Source organism: Felis catus, chromosome D1 (assembly GCF_018350175.1).
Source record: "Felis catus isolate Fca126 chromosome D1, F.catus_Fca126_mat1.0, whole genome shotgun sequence".
In the NCBI taxonomy this organism is placed as follows: Eukaryota; Metazoa; Chordata; class Mammalia; order Carnivora; family Felidae; genus Felis; species Felis catus.
Genome location: NC_058377.1, coordinates 71,967,044 through 71,981,451, shown reverse-complemented (window position 1 = coordinate 71,981,451; position 14,408 = coordinate 71,967,044). Strand labels below are relative to the sequence as shown.

Genomic DNA, 14,408 nt, shown 5'->3' with positions numbered 1-14,408 from the left:
CACAGTTCTAGATAATGAAATAGGTCAGTGAATAAAACAGATAGAAATCTCTGCACTCAGGAACTCGTGTGTGTGTGTGTGCGCGCGCGCGCGCGCAGGGGGAAGAGGGGCGATGATACAATTGGCATAATAAATAAGGTATTTTAGGAAATGAAACTGTCAAGAGAAAACAGAAATAGAGCCATGAGCGGCACCTGGGTAGCTCAGTTGGTTGAGCGTCAGACTTCGGCTCAGGTCATGAACTTGTGGCTCTGTATCAGGCTCTGTGCTGACAGCTCAGACCTGGGACCTGCTTCAGATTCTGTGTCTCCCTCTCTTCTCTCTCTGCCCCTCCCCTTCTCTCTCTCTCTCTCTCTCTCTCAAAATTAAATAAATGTAAAGAAAGGAAGGAAGGAAAGGAAGGAAGGAAGGAAGGAAGGAAGGAAGGAAGGAAGGAAGGAAGAAAGAAAGAAAGAAAGAAAGAAAGAAAGAAAGAAAGAAAGAAAGAAAGAAGAAAGAAAGAAAGAGAAGAAAAGAAAGAGAAAGAAATAGAGCCATGAGTAAGGGAGATGGTGTGGGCTGTTCTGTATTTAAAAGCCTCATTGGGGAGGGCTCATTGAGAAGGTGACATTAGAGCAGAGAGTTTAGCGAGTAGAGAGTGTGTACCACACAGATATCTGGAGGAAAGGTGTCCCAGGCAGAGGGGCCAGTTGTGATAAAGCAGTACGTATGGTGAGGGTATGCCTGGTGTGTTTCAGTAAGGATGCCAGCATGGCCGTGGGGTGAGCGGCCAGGATTAAGAGAACAGTCCAAAAGGTAACAAGAGGCAGGATCACATATGCTTCATTGGTGTTTCCACTGAGTGAACCGGAGCTCATGGAGGGTTTTGTAAGAGGAGTGACGTGATCTGATGTTTTAGAAGGATCCCTCTGGCTGATGCATTGAGACAGATGGTAGGGAGTGTACACGACGTGGGCACCACTGTTCACCCTGCAGCTGCTCCCCAGTCAGAGAGGAAGGCCCCACTCATTGATGCTGCAAATGTTTGGACTCTCGTGGGATTCTGGGCTCTCCTCCAGGCTTGGGGGCTCCAGGCCCATACTGCATCTGTGGGGATGGTGTGTCCTGCTCCCTGCCTTCTGGAGGAGATCAGATCCCACCCTGTGGAGGCAAGATTGCATGGTTTGCTCTCTTCCTCTGTAGACTCAGATGCTGGCCTTGCTTCAGAAGCAAACAGATCCTTCTGCTGGGTCCTCACTGCCTTTATCATAGTTGTCTTTATACTAAAGTATACTTTGTGCTGAAATGACTGGCTTTTTTTGTCTGCTTTTCAGACTGACTCTGCAGAAATGGAAACTTCCTCATTTTTATTTTAATCTCAAGCACCAGCGGAATGTCTAATACAAGGAGGGATTTGTCATATGTTTAAGAACTAAAAGAATGAATGAACAGAGACTGTCTTAGTCTTCTCAAGTTGCTATAAGAAAATACCATAGACGGGGCAGCTTAAACAACAGAAATTTATACCTTGAAGTTCTGGAGGCTCAGAAGTCCAAGATCAAGGTGCCAGGAAGGTGAGTTTCATTCTGATGCCTCTGCTCCTGCCTTGTAGGTGGTGCCATCTGGCTGTGTGCTCGCATGACCTCTCCTTTGTGTGCTGAGGAAAGAGCAAGCTCTCTGGTGTCTTCTTATAAGGGCTCTAATCCCATCACAAAGGCCTCACCCTCATGACCTCATCTAATCCTAATGATCTCCCCAAAGTCCCATCTCAAATATCATCACATTGGAGGTTAAGGCTTCAACATATGAATTTAGGGAGGACACAACTCAGTCCACAGCAGAGCCAATGGTTGGACATTATAGAAAATTTCAGCCAATTAAAAAAAAAAGATTTAACAGAGCTGTCCAACAATGTCCCATCACTGGGAAGTCAAGCAAGGCTAGATTAACAGCTTGGCAGGGCTACTAAAGACAGTCCAGTGAGAGTTGAATAAGATCTGGAACACCATTCATTAATGATGATCTTGTGTAAGTTCCATTTGAAGGATGCGGTAAAAACTATAACGTTTCATCTGTGTATTCAGAGGAGAGCCTCAGGGATTTGGAATATCCCATTTGATAGTAGAGTTTGGGGGTAATACCTATCCCACCTCTCTTCATCCTGTAGGTCAGACCATTTAAGAGAGTAGCTAGAGTCAGAAAGATGGAGCTTATAGGAGAAAATTTCTTGGATCTTTATCCAAACTGGCTCCCTAATTCCTCCGGCTCTGGACTAAACCTTTCCCTCTAGTTCTGAGTAGAGGTGGATGGACTATCACAGACTTTCCAAGTAGACTTCCACAACAGAACTCAAAAAAGGGAGAGCTACACATGCCGGTATCCTTATTCCCCATCTCATCTACTCCTTAAGGAGCACCTAGGGGCTGGACAAGGGCCCTGCTTTTCCCTCTTTGGAATAAAGTGGGAATTTGTTCCCCTCAATGAAAAGCTGGGGATGAGGAAGGAGAAATCAGTGTACTGCCCCCAAGCTGTGTGAATGCAACTAGATAGCAAATCAGGCCCTGTAAAGGGGGACCTTTGCTGGCATTCCTTGCCCTGAGGTGTCTGGATCCTGTGAAGGGTTAAAAGCAAGAGCTGTGGTTCTGTCTGATGGGGAGGCAGAACTCTCCTCCAATTGAAGCTTTTACTTGAAGACACAATAAAAGACACTGACATGCTGCGTAAGCATTGTTCCTGGCTGTAGTTATTCCAATTATTTTTTATGTTTTCTCCGCAAATGAGGAACATATCAGACACTAACTCAAACACGGAGATACCTATTTATGCTTCAGAACAAACAGTTTAAGGGCATTATATACAGATGTCTAAATATTTAGAAAGTGTCTGTTTATGGGAGCAAAATGAAAAGTACCTGTTTTCATTTGAAGGATTTTATGTGACATTTGCATGTAAAAAAAAAAAGGCAGGCCCAGTGGCAAAGGGGTGTTAGTGAGAAGTGTGTGCACAGGCATGGAGTTGGCAGGGAGGGGGAGGAGGAGGAGATGTGGGCTGGGGCTGCCCTCAGCTGCCACAGACCCTGCACTGACCCACAGTCGGAGAGAACCGGCACCAGTGCGGGGGCCATGCTTCTCTTTGGGGGTGCTGTAAATAAATGCCTTGAAGACACCGGCGTGTTTCAATGACCTAACTCACAACATCCTCTGTTTATTACACACTCATTTCAGCCCCAAAGGGACATTTAAAGAAAAATAGGATTCTGATTGCTTTGGAAGAGTGTAGTCAACTGGGGGATTGTTCGATTACCTGGCGGTGCTCTGGGTGCTCCCAAACCTGAGGTATCGTGACAGCTGAGATGCAAAAGCTGCGAGTTTGACACTTTATCTCACTTGAAGGCAGGTTGCGGACAAATTTAAAAGGACAATATGATATGTGAAGATACGTATGGTTTTGTTAGGTAGTGAGGTCACTGTTTGCTGAGGTAGTCTAAAACAAGATGACCTCTTGTCAGAGGTATTTTAGGGGGTTAGCCGGATGGCCATGTATCTCCGGCCCTTTTCAGTCCTCGGGACTCTGAGACTGTGATTCAGAGGAGTTCAGGAGGAGCTGTCCCTGATTCTATCTCTGTCCCGGGGGCGTCCTCAGCACCTGACTGGATCTGGGTGTGGTGGAGAGAGCCTCAGCTGTCTCTTGAGTAAATGAGAAGTGCGCTCTGTGCTGGGTGTGCCTCAGTGCCCCCCCAGAGCCCTTGAGGGTCCTAGGCGTAGAGGTTTACACTCCCTGCAAAGGGATCTTTCTCTTGCTCGACTAAGGGAATGGTCTCAGACTTCTCTCCCCTTCTCCAAATGGGGTGGGATCTTGTATCACGTGTTCTTAGCAGAACCAGAATTTGCTGCAGGGTCCTGTGAGGACGGAGACCAGAAGCCCAGGGGCAGGGCAGGATTTCTGGGCATTCTGTTTGTCTGACCCCTCAGCGAGGCAGAGCTGCTCCCGGGGCGTTAGAGAACAACGTCCAAGTGCTGAGTTCCATCAAAGCCTCATTCAGCCCCCTCCCCTCAACCATCACAGCACAGAGGTTTAGGGAAAGGCAAAGGGCATAGCTGAACCAGATGAGGGGCTAAAAAGGCAGAGGTAAAATGCCCAGTGCTACTGGAACCCTTTGTAGTCATGACTGAGAGTTGCTCCCTAAGGACACAATATGAACAACTGGGGTACATCCTTGGGGGTTCTGCCAGTGAGGGCAGGACCAAGGATGAGAGAACCTACACTCACCAAGTGGGGACATCCCTCACCATCTGCCCAAGCCTTGTGCCAGAAGGGACAGGCCAAAACAGGGGAAGCAAGAAAAGAGTTGGAGGTTGGGCACTGGGGGTGGTGTGGTGGAGAAAGAGAGCTTGGGCCGAGATGGAGATTGCAAGGATCAGCAAGAGGAACTAGTTAGAGAGAGTGGAGAGAAAGAAAGAGGCAAAAATGAGATTTCCGTCTCAAATCTCAAGTGCTATGTTCCCCCTACTTCCCTCGTCCTAATGGAGGTGAGCTCTGAGGCTGAGCATTCATCTTTTGATGTATGTGTTTGACATTTTTTTCGGTTGCATGTACAAGACAGGCGCTGTCTGTATTCTAGAACGAAGTCCCTGTCCTCAAAGAGCCGGGTGTTCAGTGGTGCCTGAACCTGCCAGACCATAGTGGGGATTTTATACTCAACTTGTCAAAGCCAGAGGTGGCCGGCATCTGGGAGCAGGCCCCTGAGACCAGCTGGGGATCAGGAGCAGGACTGCAGTAACTGGAGAGGACGCTGGCAAACTCCTTAGAGGAGCTGGTCTCCTCCTTAGAGGAAACTAGGGAGTGGAGAGGCCACCAGAACCTGGGAGCAAACAGGCCGGACTGGTACTGATAACATCTAGCAAAAAGGCCTAGCTCAAAACCTGAGTTTTGTGGAGGGGGCCTTGGCTGTGGGAGGCGTGAGGGGGGAGCCCAGAATCTGGGTGGTAACACAGAGCACCTCCCAGGTCAGCCAGTGGAGAGGCAAGTCGGGAAAAACAGTGGAGTCCCGAACTCAGTGCCGGGGAAGTGACTCACAGACGAGGCCGATAAACAGGGTGAATCAACACTAAGCCCCATTGGACTAGGTTCTGAAGATGCTTAAGGACTTCCTGTCTTCCTGGTCAGATTTGGCTTGGGGCTGGGGCTGGGGCTGGGGCAGGGCCAGGCCAGCAGGTGGGAGCAGGCTGAGCCCTAACTGTGACTCACTTCGGCCTTTTCCTCTCTTAGCCAGGAAACTGGACACATACGTTGTCGGCTGCTGTTCGTAGGGAGATTGACATTTCCTTGTGCTTGTCCTCACACCCAGACAGAGATAAAAGGGACAGCCTCTGCCTTGGAAGAGACACGAGCTCCTGGATTGCACAGGACTCTTAAACAGCCAATTGCTATCCACTGTGGCAAGGGCGCTAGATGGATCTGGCTGGATTTGCTCACACAGAGGGAGAGGCACGTAAATCTGCAGTGCAGTAGATACCTGACCAATGCTCATTGAACAAATTAACAATTTATTATTAGTATCACTACTATCATCTTTATTTAGTTATTTGTATTTTGATTTTTTTGGTGGAGGGAAGAATGGATTAAGAAGAGCATCATAAAATAGGAGAAATTTGATCCTTGCCTTAAATGATGAGTTGGTGAAGAAGCTGGGTCCAAGCAGAGGTCCTAACACAGGGGGCTTGGGAAGCGGGAAGTCATTCAGTGTGGCTGGAGGGAGATGAGGCTTAAAGAAGGAGAGTGACGGCAGATGGAGCAAAATCCTGAAGACGGTATTAGTCAGCTTTGACCAGGTAACAAACAAGCACATAAAAAATGAGCATTGGTTTCGTGCACATGTATTTTCAGGTCGCTGGGTTGGCCCTGCTTCAGGCTTGGGGGGAAGTTCAGGTGTGCTTCCACATATCTCCCTGTGGGTCCGTGCCAGAGGGTAGCAGCTCTTGAGAGCGCATTCACGGGGAAGGTCAGAAGTTTTCAGAGGAGCAAGTAGAAACACAGGATGCTTCTCAAAACCTAGGCTCGGGAACTGGAAACTGTCACTTTTACCAAGGCAGGTCATGTGGCCATGCCCCAAGAGAATGAGGAAAATAGGTGGGGTGAGGATAATGAGTTAATAGTTGGTGAACAATCCTCTAACCTGCCATATAATATAATGCAATTTTGTTTTGATTTGGGAGAAAATGGGGGGGGGGGGCTGTTGCTAGTCCTTTTTTCAGATAGGATAATTTTAATAGGAGTGTCCAGGAACATTTGCCATAATGCACAGGGACACTTTGTTTGTGCGTGGATGTAGTTAACACACTCTATACTTTGTTTACATATCAGAGTTTCTGCAGGGCAGGGGCTGCGATTCACTTATCTCTCTAACCTCAGCACCCAGTGCGGCACCCAGCACAGAGTAAGTGCTCATGGTATTTGCTGAATAGACAAATGGTCTCTCCCTGTCATCAATGTGTGGTTAAAATTTAATAGGAAATGCACATTTCTCTGCCCCCATTGACAGTTCAAGGTAAGGGTGGGATGGTGAGTGAAGAGCAGGTATGACCCGCTCAGAGGTGGGAAGAAAATTGCTAAGCAGAGAAATCAACAATGGCAGGAGGTGGGTGGCCCAAACCCCAGCTGCTATAGTCAAAGGACTGTTTGATAATGACAGCCAAGAAGGTCTTCTAAATAATGGACTTCTTCCAAGTAACTGTCAACTTGAAAGATACAGATTTCTAATGATAATGGCTAACATATATTGAATGCCTCTTATGTGCCTGACACAATCTTAATACATTTTCTATTTCATTTGATTCGGTCCTCCCTTGGACCACAGTTATTAATAGGGGGCATCACTGAAGGTAACAATAGTTTGTTCATAGCATGCTGGAGTTGCATTTTCACATGCTGAGTCCATGGCAAATGAGGACAAAAATGCCATGTAAATACAACTGAGTGGTGTAAGCACAGCTGATAAAGTCAGCAAATAATGAAGGCAAAGTAAGGTTGAGCAAGTGCAGATGAAAGACTGAGAACGCACTGCAAATACTTCAGCTCTCAAACAAAAACATGACCAGGTCGGTGGAGAGCAGACGGCAAAGATTCTGTCTCAGTCACTTTTTGTTCAGAAGTCCTTCCATGTCCCAGCAAGGAGACACGTGGGTCCCACGACCCGCCCCCCACCCCCCCTCCACAGCTGCACTATGTCTGATCTTCAGACCCTGGAGGGCAGTGATGTGGTTGTCTAATTCTGATGCCCCACAGCATAGTACTGTAATGGATACATAGTGCATGTCTAGGATCTGAACTCTGGACCTTCATGGGACCCAGAGGCTTAAGAGAATCCATAAACCTCTGAACTAAGTTTCTGCAGACAATGTAGACAGCCTCTTCCTGGCCCCTGTGGGGCCAGTGATAGAAGCACCCTACCACCATAAGTGATAGATCACATCTCAGTGATAGAAGCACCTACCACCATAAGGAGGCTTAGGTTAACTACTCTTCTGTTCTCTCTTTCAATATCAGAACACAGTGTTTCCTCCAGCCCTGTCCCTGCTTCTCACTTCCGGCCCCAGGAAGCAGCCAGATGACAAGAGGCCACTGGGTAAACGTCTCTTGTTCTCTGAAGAGTGTTAGACTGTGAGGATGTACCTCTGAGGTTTTGGGAGGACGAAATGAAGAAGTACAATGGCTGGACAGCATAAGCACTCAGTCCATCGCCGCCGGAAAGGGTATGTGTTTCTCCTAATTATCAGGAATACAAAAAATGATACAAAGTATTTTTAAACCGTTCTCCTTAGGTTTTCTTCCAATTCATCTACCAAGTTCACCTTGAATGGACCCTTCCCCCTCCCCCTTTGTCTCTCTTCCTCCTTCTTTATCATCCTGTCTCAGAAGGGTCTGGGCTTTATCTACTGTGCTCCAATCTGCAAGTTCTGTTCTGAGCTGTTCCCTCTTCAGTCTAAGTTGGAAAAGCCTACTTATTTTTAAATGAGAACACCGAGGGGATCTATTAGACTATACCAGGTAGCTCATGTTTTGAATGAGGAAAATGAAGGGCAAGCAGGCTCAAGCAGGAAGCAAGAGAGGACTGGTACAGCCAAAGAACGGTTGGCTTAGAACCATGCTGGAGTCATTGTCTCAAAACAATGAAGTTGACTCTTCCCAACACTTCCGCCAGGTTGCAGCCTGGGGATGCTCCCTGCTGCCACTGGAGGTGATCTCTGAAGGCAAGCCCTTTTTCCTTTTTCATTTCCTACTTTTCGGAGAAGTTTATATGAGGCTAAAAAACTTTTAAAATAGGGATCATCTAGTTAGCAATATCTTGATGTATTAAAATACGAAAAATACAGACACACCACAGAATCCAACTCTCTCCTAGATGGAGATGTGGGAGGTGGTAGGAAGCAGGAAAAAAGGGATGAAAAGAGTAGAGTACTTGGTTCTCCTCCTTGCATAAAGCGCCTGTCACATAGCAGGGGGCCGATACCTAAATCTTTCTATCTTTGCAGCCTCTGCTGAATGACTTCCCTGAGGGGTGTTTGCCCTGTGGGTTTTAAGCTTTGACCACACTGATCCCTCCTTGGCAGATGAGGCTGGTTGCATTAAGCAAGTTGAGGACAGCCTTGCATTTACGATGTCTTTGCTCCTTGGAGCTGAATATTAAGAAATACCACGGGGGGAGGAAATCAGGCTACACCAAAGAGAGCAAGATGGAAATTGCTCCCTGACTATTGTGATGTTGAAGTTGTGGCTGTAAAAGCCCAGTACCCCAGTCCCAGCATTGCCCCTGATTCCTTTATCCATTCACTCACTACATGGATTTCAATATCTATGTGCAAGATACCCTGAAAAGTCCAGGAAAGGGAAATAAGATACATGGCCCTCTAGTGGGAGAGCCAAGGGGGTAAGTCATCCATGACTGTGGAAGTTATTACAGCAGAGGCAGCCCCAGAGCAGGGTGCACGCACAAAGAAAAGGGTGTGTGATTTGGGACAGTCTTCAGAGAAGAGGTGCCATTGAGCCCAGTGTAAAAACAGATGTCCACATTCAATAGTGTGACAAAAGTATGAACTGTTTTCTGGGTAGAAAAAAGGGCATTTAGAGGGGCATGGAGGAATGAAAATGTCATATTTGGGGAACTCTAAGAATTTCCATTTGGCTTAGGTGCATGGTTTCCACATGGAGGCGTGACAGGGGATGAGACTCGAGAGAAAAACAGGCAGAGTCGCTCTCCAATGTGGGGCAAATCATGCACCACTTAGGACTTTGAGTAAGTTCATTTATATCATGAGACTAGAGTTTCTGTTCTCCCTAATTCATAGGGCTTAGCTTTAGAATTACAGAGGAGAACAGGAGGGGGAGTTCAAGGTCATCTATTGTAGAGATTTTTGAGGTGTCTTCGCAGCACTGCCACTGGGATGGGGGTCAGCTGCCTCAGGAAGGGGTCCTCAAGTTTGGCCACATAGGGAGAGACCCTATGTCCAGCTTTGGTCAGGGCAGCTGTGCTTTGCTTTGAGTATTGGGCTTCCAGCTATGAATCGAAGGGGAAAAGGTGAGGTTCTGCTGCTAGCAGGTGAAGTTCGAAAATCACTGGGCTAGTGCAAGCCTCCTACAAGGAAATTGACTTGTGGGATCCAGTGAGACAATCAGACTGGGTTTCACAGCACCAAAGCCACATTCCCACAAGGATTTTCTTAGGCAGGCTCCTGCCAACAAAATCTTCCACAACACTTAAAAGACAAAAGATCAAAGTGGAAAAACAAATGCTAATGCCCCCAGCCTGCTGCCCCCCTGCTGGGCCCAAGAGGTTCAAAGCTTACAGACCAGGGAGGGAAAGCCCAGCCCCTCCTATCACCTGGGCTCCCTGCTGCTTTTCTGACCAGCACCCCTGCCCCTCCTTCCACGTGGCTTTCCAGACCCACTTGGGTCTCCTGACACCCTTGGACAAGAGAGGGTCCCGGAGGACCCTGTCTCCTGAATGTCCCCCTACCACAGAGAGGTGTGTGCCTGGGGTTAACAGCGGTGGACAGATAACGCTTCCGTCTGTTCAAAACATGTTTACAAGGTGTAGGCAGAGAGAAAGCCTGACAGTACACACACTTGAAACTGCTGAAGAATTTTGTTAAGTGCTCTGTGTGTTTTTGGGCAACCCACTCCAGTTTTCTGGGTCTCGGCTTTCCGCTTTTGGAAATGAGCAGCTGGCGGAGTTATTTCCAAGGTCCTTATCGGCTGACGCATGCAGCTCAGCCTTGTTCTTTTCTCTTCTCTTAAGGCATTCTTTGCAGAGAGTTTTCCCACAAGGAAAGTGCTTCAGAGGGGAAAATATGTCAGGTATGTGTTCCCTGTGGTTATTTTAGGACAGTTTGGAGAAACAGGGATTGTGAAAGATGGAAAGGGGAAGAGGAAGAAGAAATCCCATGCCAAGTCTGGCGGGAATCCCCCGCTCCATTTCAAGAGTGGAAAGGACCCCTGTGTGGGCTCCGAGCCCCTTACAGAAACCATGGAAGCCCAGAGATGGCTTGATCTGTTCAGGGTCTTGATTTACCCAGGCTGGCCCTGGTAATGCCACTGGACCACCGTGAAATTCGAGTTGGGATGCATCTCAAGATTAAGTGGCAATGAATACAGAGTGAAAATTAGTGAGAGGCCACCATCTATGTGCCTTGTGCTTTTGTAATTCCTGCCTTGACCGTTCTTTTAATGCTCATAAAAATTCAGGTCACTTTTATGCTGTTACTTTAAAAAGCCTCCTCCAGGCAGGGCTGATGTATACTGGTCCGCACAGATCATGCCAAATGGGTTGTTTACACCTGATTTTTGATCTGATGATCAGTGCAATTCTGTGCAATACCAGATGATTACATATTTTTAATCCCTCCCAAACCTCCTTGAGCAGGAGAGTAGCAGACAGAAACCCTCAGGAAGACTTCTCTTACTACTCTAAAACTTACTTACCGCCTACCACGTGTCGGATCTTTCCAGGTGACTGTAGTTCCTAAACATCAGGTGCTCTACAGCATGGTGCTGTCAGGAAGGAACTATGATTCCCCTGTATTATCAAATCCTAGAAAGGGCTCAGTTAGAAAAAAAGGCTATAGAACTAGCCCTGACCAAATCCCAAAGTTCCTTCTGCTGGACTAATTCCCTCTCCCCGCTGACTTCTGGGCGGAGCCCACGTGGGCTGTATTCCACAAATTGTTTGCAAGTCCCTGAAAGGGAAGGGACTGGCAAGAGCAGGGAACCAAGTCCTCCTAACCTTGGTTTATCCCTTTTTTAAAAAAAATTTCTTAAATGTTTTATTTATTTTTGAGAGACAGAGACAGAGTGCAAGCAGGGGAGAGGCAGAGAACAGGGGAGACAGAATCCAAGGAGGCTCCAGGCTCTGAGCTGTCGGCACAGAGCCTGACACGGGGCTCGAACCCATGAACCGTCAGATCATGACCTGAGCTGAAGTCAGATGCTCAACTGACTGAGCCACGAGGGCTCCCCTATCTTTTCTTTACTCATCTTTGGGGGAAGAGGTTACCTTCCCTTTGAAGTTTTGTTTTCAGATCTTTTTTTTTTTTTTTTTTTTTTTTTTTAGAATTTCCTCCAATCTCTTTTGTTGCCTCTACCGCTATTTGTATGTCAGCCGTTACAGTCCCCATAACCCTTCTCTATATTACTCTCTTTAAAATGTCTGCTCCAGGGGCGCCTGGGTGGCTCAGTCGGTTAAGCGTCTGACTTCGGCTCAGGTCATGATCTCGCGGTCTGTGAGTTCGAGCCCCACGTCGGGCTCTGTGCTGACAGCTCAGAGCCTGGAGCCTGTTTCTGATTCTGTGTCTCCTTCTCTCTCTGCCCCTCCCCTGTTCACGCTCTGTCTCTCTCTGTCTCAAAAATAAACAAACGTTAAAAAAAATTAAAAAAAAAAATGTCTGCTCCAACCAGACTGGATCTCCTCTAAGAAGGGACCAAGTCTTATTTGTCTCTGCCTTCCCAGTGCCTAAGAGTGCCTAGCACATAACAGGCTTTGTAAATACTTATAAAATAAAAAACAGAATAACTGAATAATAATTAAAAAAAGAATAAATAAACAAGCCCATCCCCAGTCCCGCTCCATGAAGGTATTACCAAGTTATGTTGCCTGCCTGGCTTCTGGTAGCATTTGTCTTCCAGATCCCTGTGGTAGGTGATAATTCATTAGAATTAGGATTAGCTGGAGTGTCAGAAAACTCTGAAATATTGCTGGCTTAATCATAATGAAAGTTTATTCCTTTCTCATGTGACAGTTTGGAAGAAAAAGACAGGGTTTGCATAAGTGATCTATGGTGTGTTTCTATCTTACTATGCACTACCTTCATTGCCAAGGTCACTTTATGACCCAGGATGGTTACACTAGCTCCAGCCATCACATCTGCATTCCATCCTGCAGAAAGTAAGGAAGTATAATGAAGAGCCTAACAGTTCCCTGTAAGGACACTGCTAAAAGTCATACATTCCATTTCTAGGTGAATCTCATTAGTTGAACGTGAGTCACGTGACCACGCCTTGCTGCCAAAGAGTTGGGAAATGTGGCGTTTATTCAGCAGCCTCCTAGAACGTGGAAGGTTGTGTTAATAGAGAAGAACAGAGACTGAAAAACAACACACTATTTCTCTTGTAGGAACCACTTAAAGCTTCTTGGTTTTGGTTTTTAGGGTTTTGTTTTGTTTTGTTTTTTGCTTTTTTTTTTTTTGGTAAAGGAGTGACTGGGTCAAATCAGTAACTTAGACTGAAATGGCTCCTGGAAAGGAGAAGGGGTTAGAGAAAGACTGGAGGCAGAGAAACTAGGAGGAGGTAGTTGTACAAATCCAAGCAGAGATGAGGGGGACATGAACTTAGTAGCAAGGGGATGGAAAGAAGGAGATGGATTTTGAAGCCATTTGGTGGTAAAGCAGGCGACGCCTGGTGACGCTGGCTGTAGAGTGAGGGGATAGGGAGTTGAGAATTAGCTTCGGCTTCTGCCCTGGGGCCCTGGAAATAGGGTAGTCATATGCTGATTTGGAGAATGGCAGGCAAACCTCCGGTGAGCGCTGTTCTGCACACTGATTTTGACTTGAGACTCTTAAAGAGCTGGGCACCTCCCCAAAAGGAAACTTTAGGGGTCCCCAGAGCAATCGGTAGGGGATGGGCAGTTAATCCAGTTGGAATGAGTACAAGGGAGCAGAAAGCCCAGTCGGGGCGGGGGTTCACATCCCTGTCGTCTCCCTGGTACTGGAGTCACCGCCCTGTCAGTGGGCCCCCACTATCTTAGACGCTGCCAACCAATTCTCCCGAGTTCCAAGACAGAAGCGATTTCAAATTCCCTCTAATTAAAAGGAGCGTATCAGTGTGTGCCTGGAGTCCCGCTGCTGCTGGAGAGGGGAAGGGGCTTCCCAAATCCACCGCCAAGCCTCCAGGCTGACTCCAGAGGGAGGGAGGAGCTGGGACGGCTGGGGAGGGGCAGCCACGTGCCAGCTGGCTGTGCCAAGTGTAGGAGCAGCACGCCTGGGGTTCTGCCATGTGTTTGTTTATTTGGTTTGGCTGCTGTAAAACATACACACACAGACTCACAGCCTCGGGGCCTGTGTACAGAGCCCACGTTCAGTTCTTAACTAAAATCAGGAACAGCGTGGGGGAAAAGGAAGCTCAAATAGGAAGATAACAGATAGCAGAGTTCATTCACTCACTCACTCATTCATTCATTCATTCAGCAAAAGGATGCCAGGTACTATGCAAGGCACTGGGGCAATGATAACATTCAGTTCCCGAGAAACTCAGACAGTGAAGGGGAACAGAAACCAGGAAAGAGGCCATTTCAGCCCAAAGTGAGAGGCACTTGATTCAGATTACAGCCCGCGTCTGGTCTGGTCATTTCCTGGATTAAGATCTGACCCGTGCTCCCTTGTGTCTAACCAGACTTTCACAGGCCCAGCAATCCCCCCCCTCCAGCCCCTCACCCCTGGTTCAAGCTCATGGAAGTCGAAGCAGCTTCCCTCCCTCAGGTCTCCCCTCTGCAGGCTCATTCCCCCTGTTTGCAAGGTTCTTCTTGTTCTCTGCCACTTCTTACTTAGACTTAAAGGTCCAGTCGAATCCTCTGGGGCGGCCATCACAGACCATGCTCTGGGTCCTCACCGCATTTCTTTATGGCTGACTCTTCTCAACTCCTACTGCCATGGTTCACCTGCCCATTTCCCCCATGGCCTGTGAGCCACTCAAGCAGAGAAGAATCTTGTCCACATCTCTATTCTGGCAGTTAATCGATGCCTGGCACAGAAACACTCTTAATAAATGCCTGACCGAATGAATGGACATAATTTAGTGCCGCTGTGGATTGCCTCAAATGTGCCACAATTAAAATGCACTTGGATGCTGGAGTCAAACCCCAACTCCATCACCTCTGACTAGCC

The 14,408-nt window shown here is 47.5% G+C and overlaps 1 long non-coding RNA gene across 5 annotated transcripts in view; it reads left to right on the top strand.

Moving 5' to 3' along the window:
• LOC111556630 overlaps positions 1–14,408 on the top strand; it is a 259,841-nt gene that overhangs the window by 204,053 nt on the left and 41,380 nt on the right. For all 5 annotated transcript variants that reach the window (XR_006586419.1, XR_006586420.1, XR_006586417.1 and 2 more), the window contains 3 exons: positions 1,314–1,553; positions 3,204–6,415; positions 7,525–7,730. This is a non-coding gene — a long non-coding RNA (uncharacterized LOC111556630). The remainder of the gene's footprint in view (positions 1–1,313; positions 1,554–3,203; positions 6,416–7,524; positions 7,731–14,408) is intronic.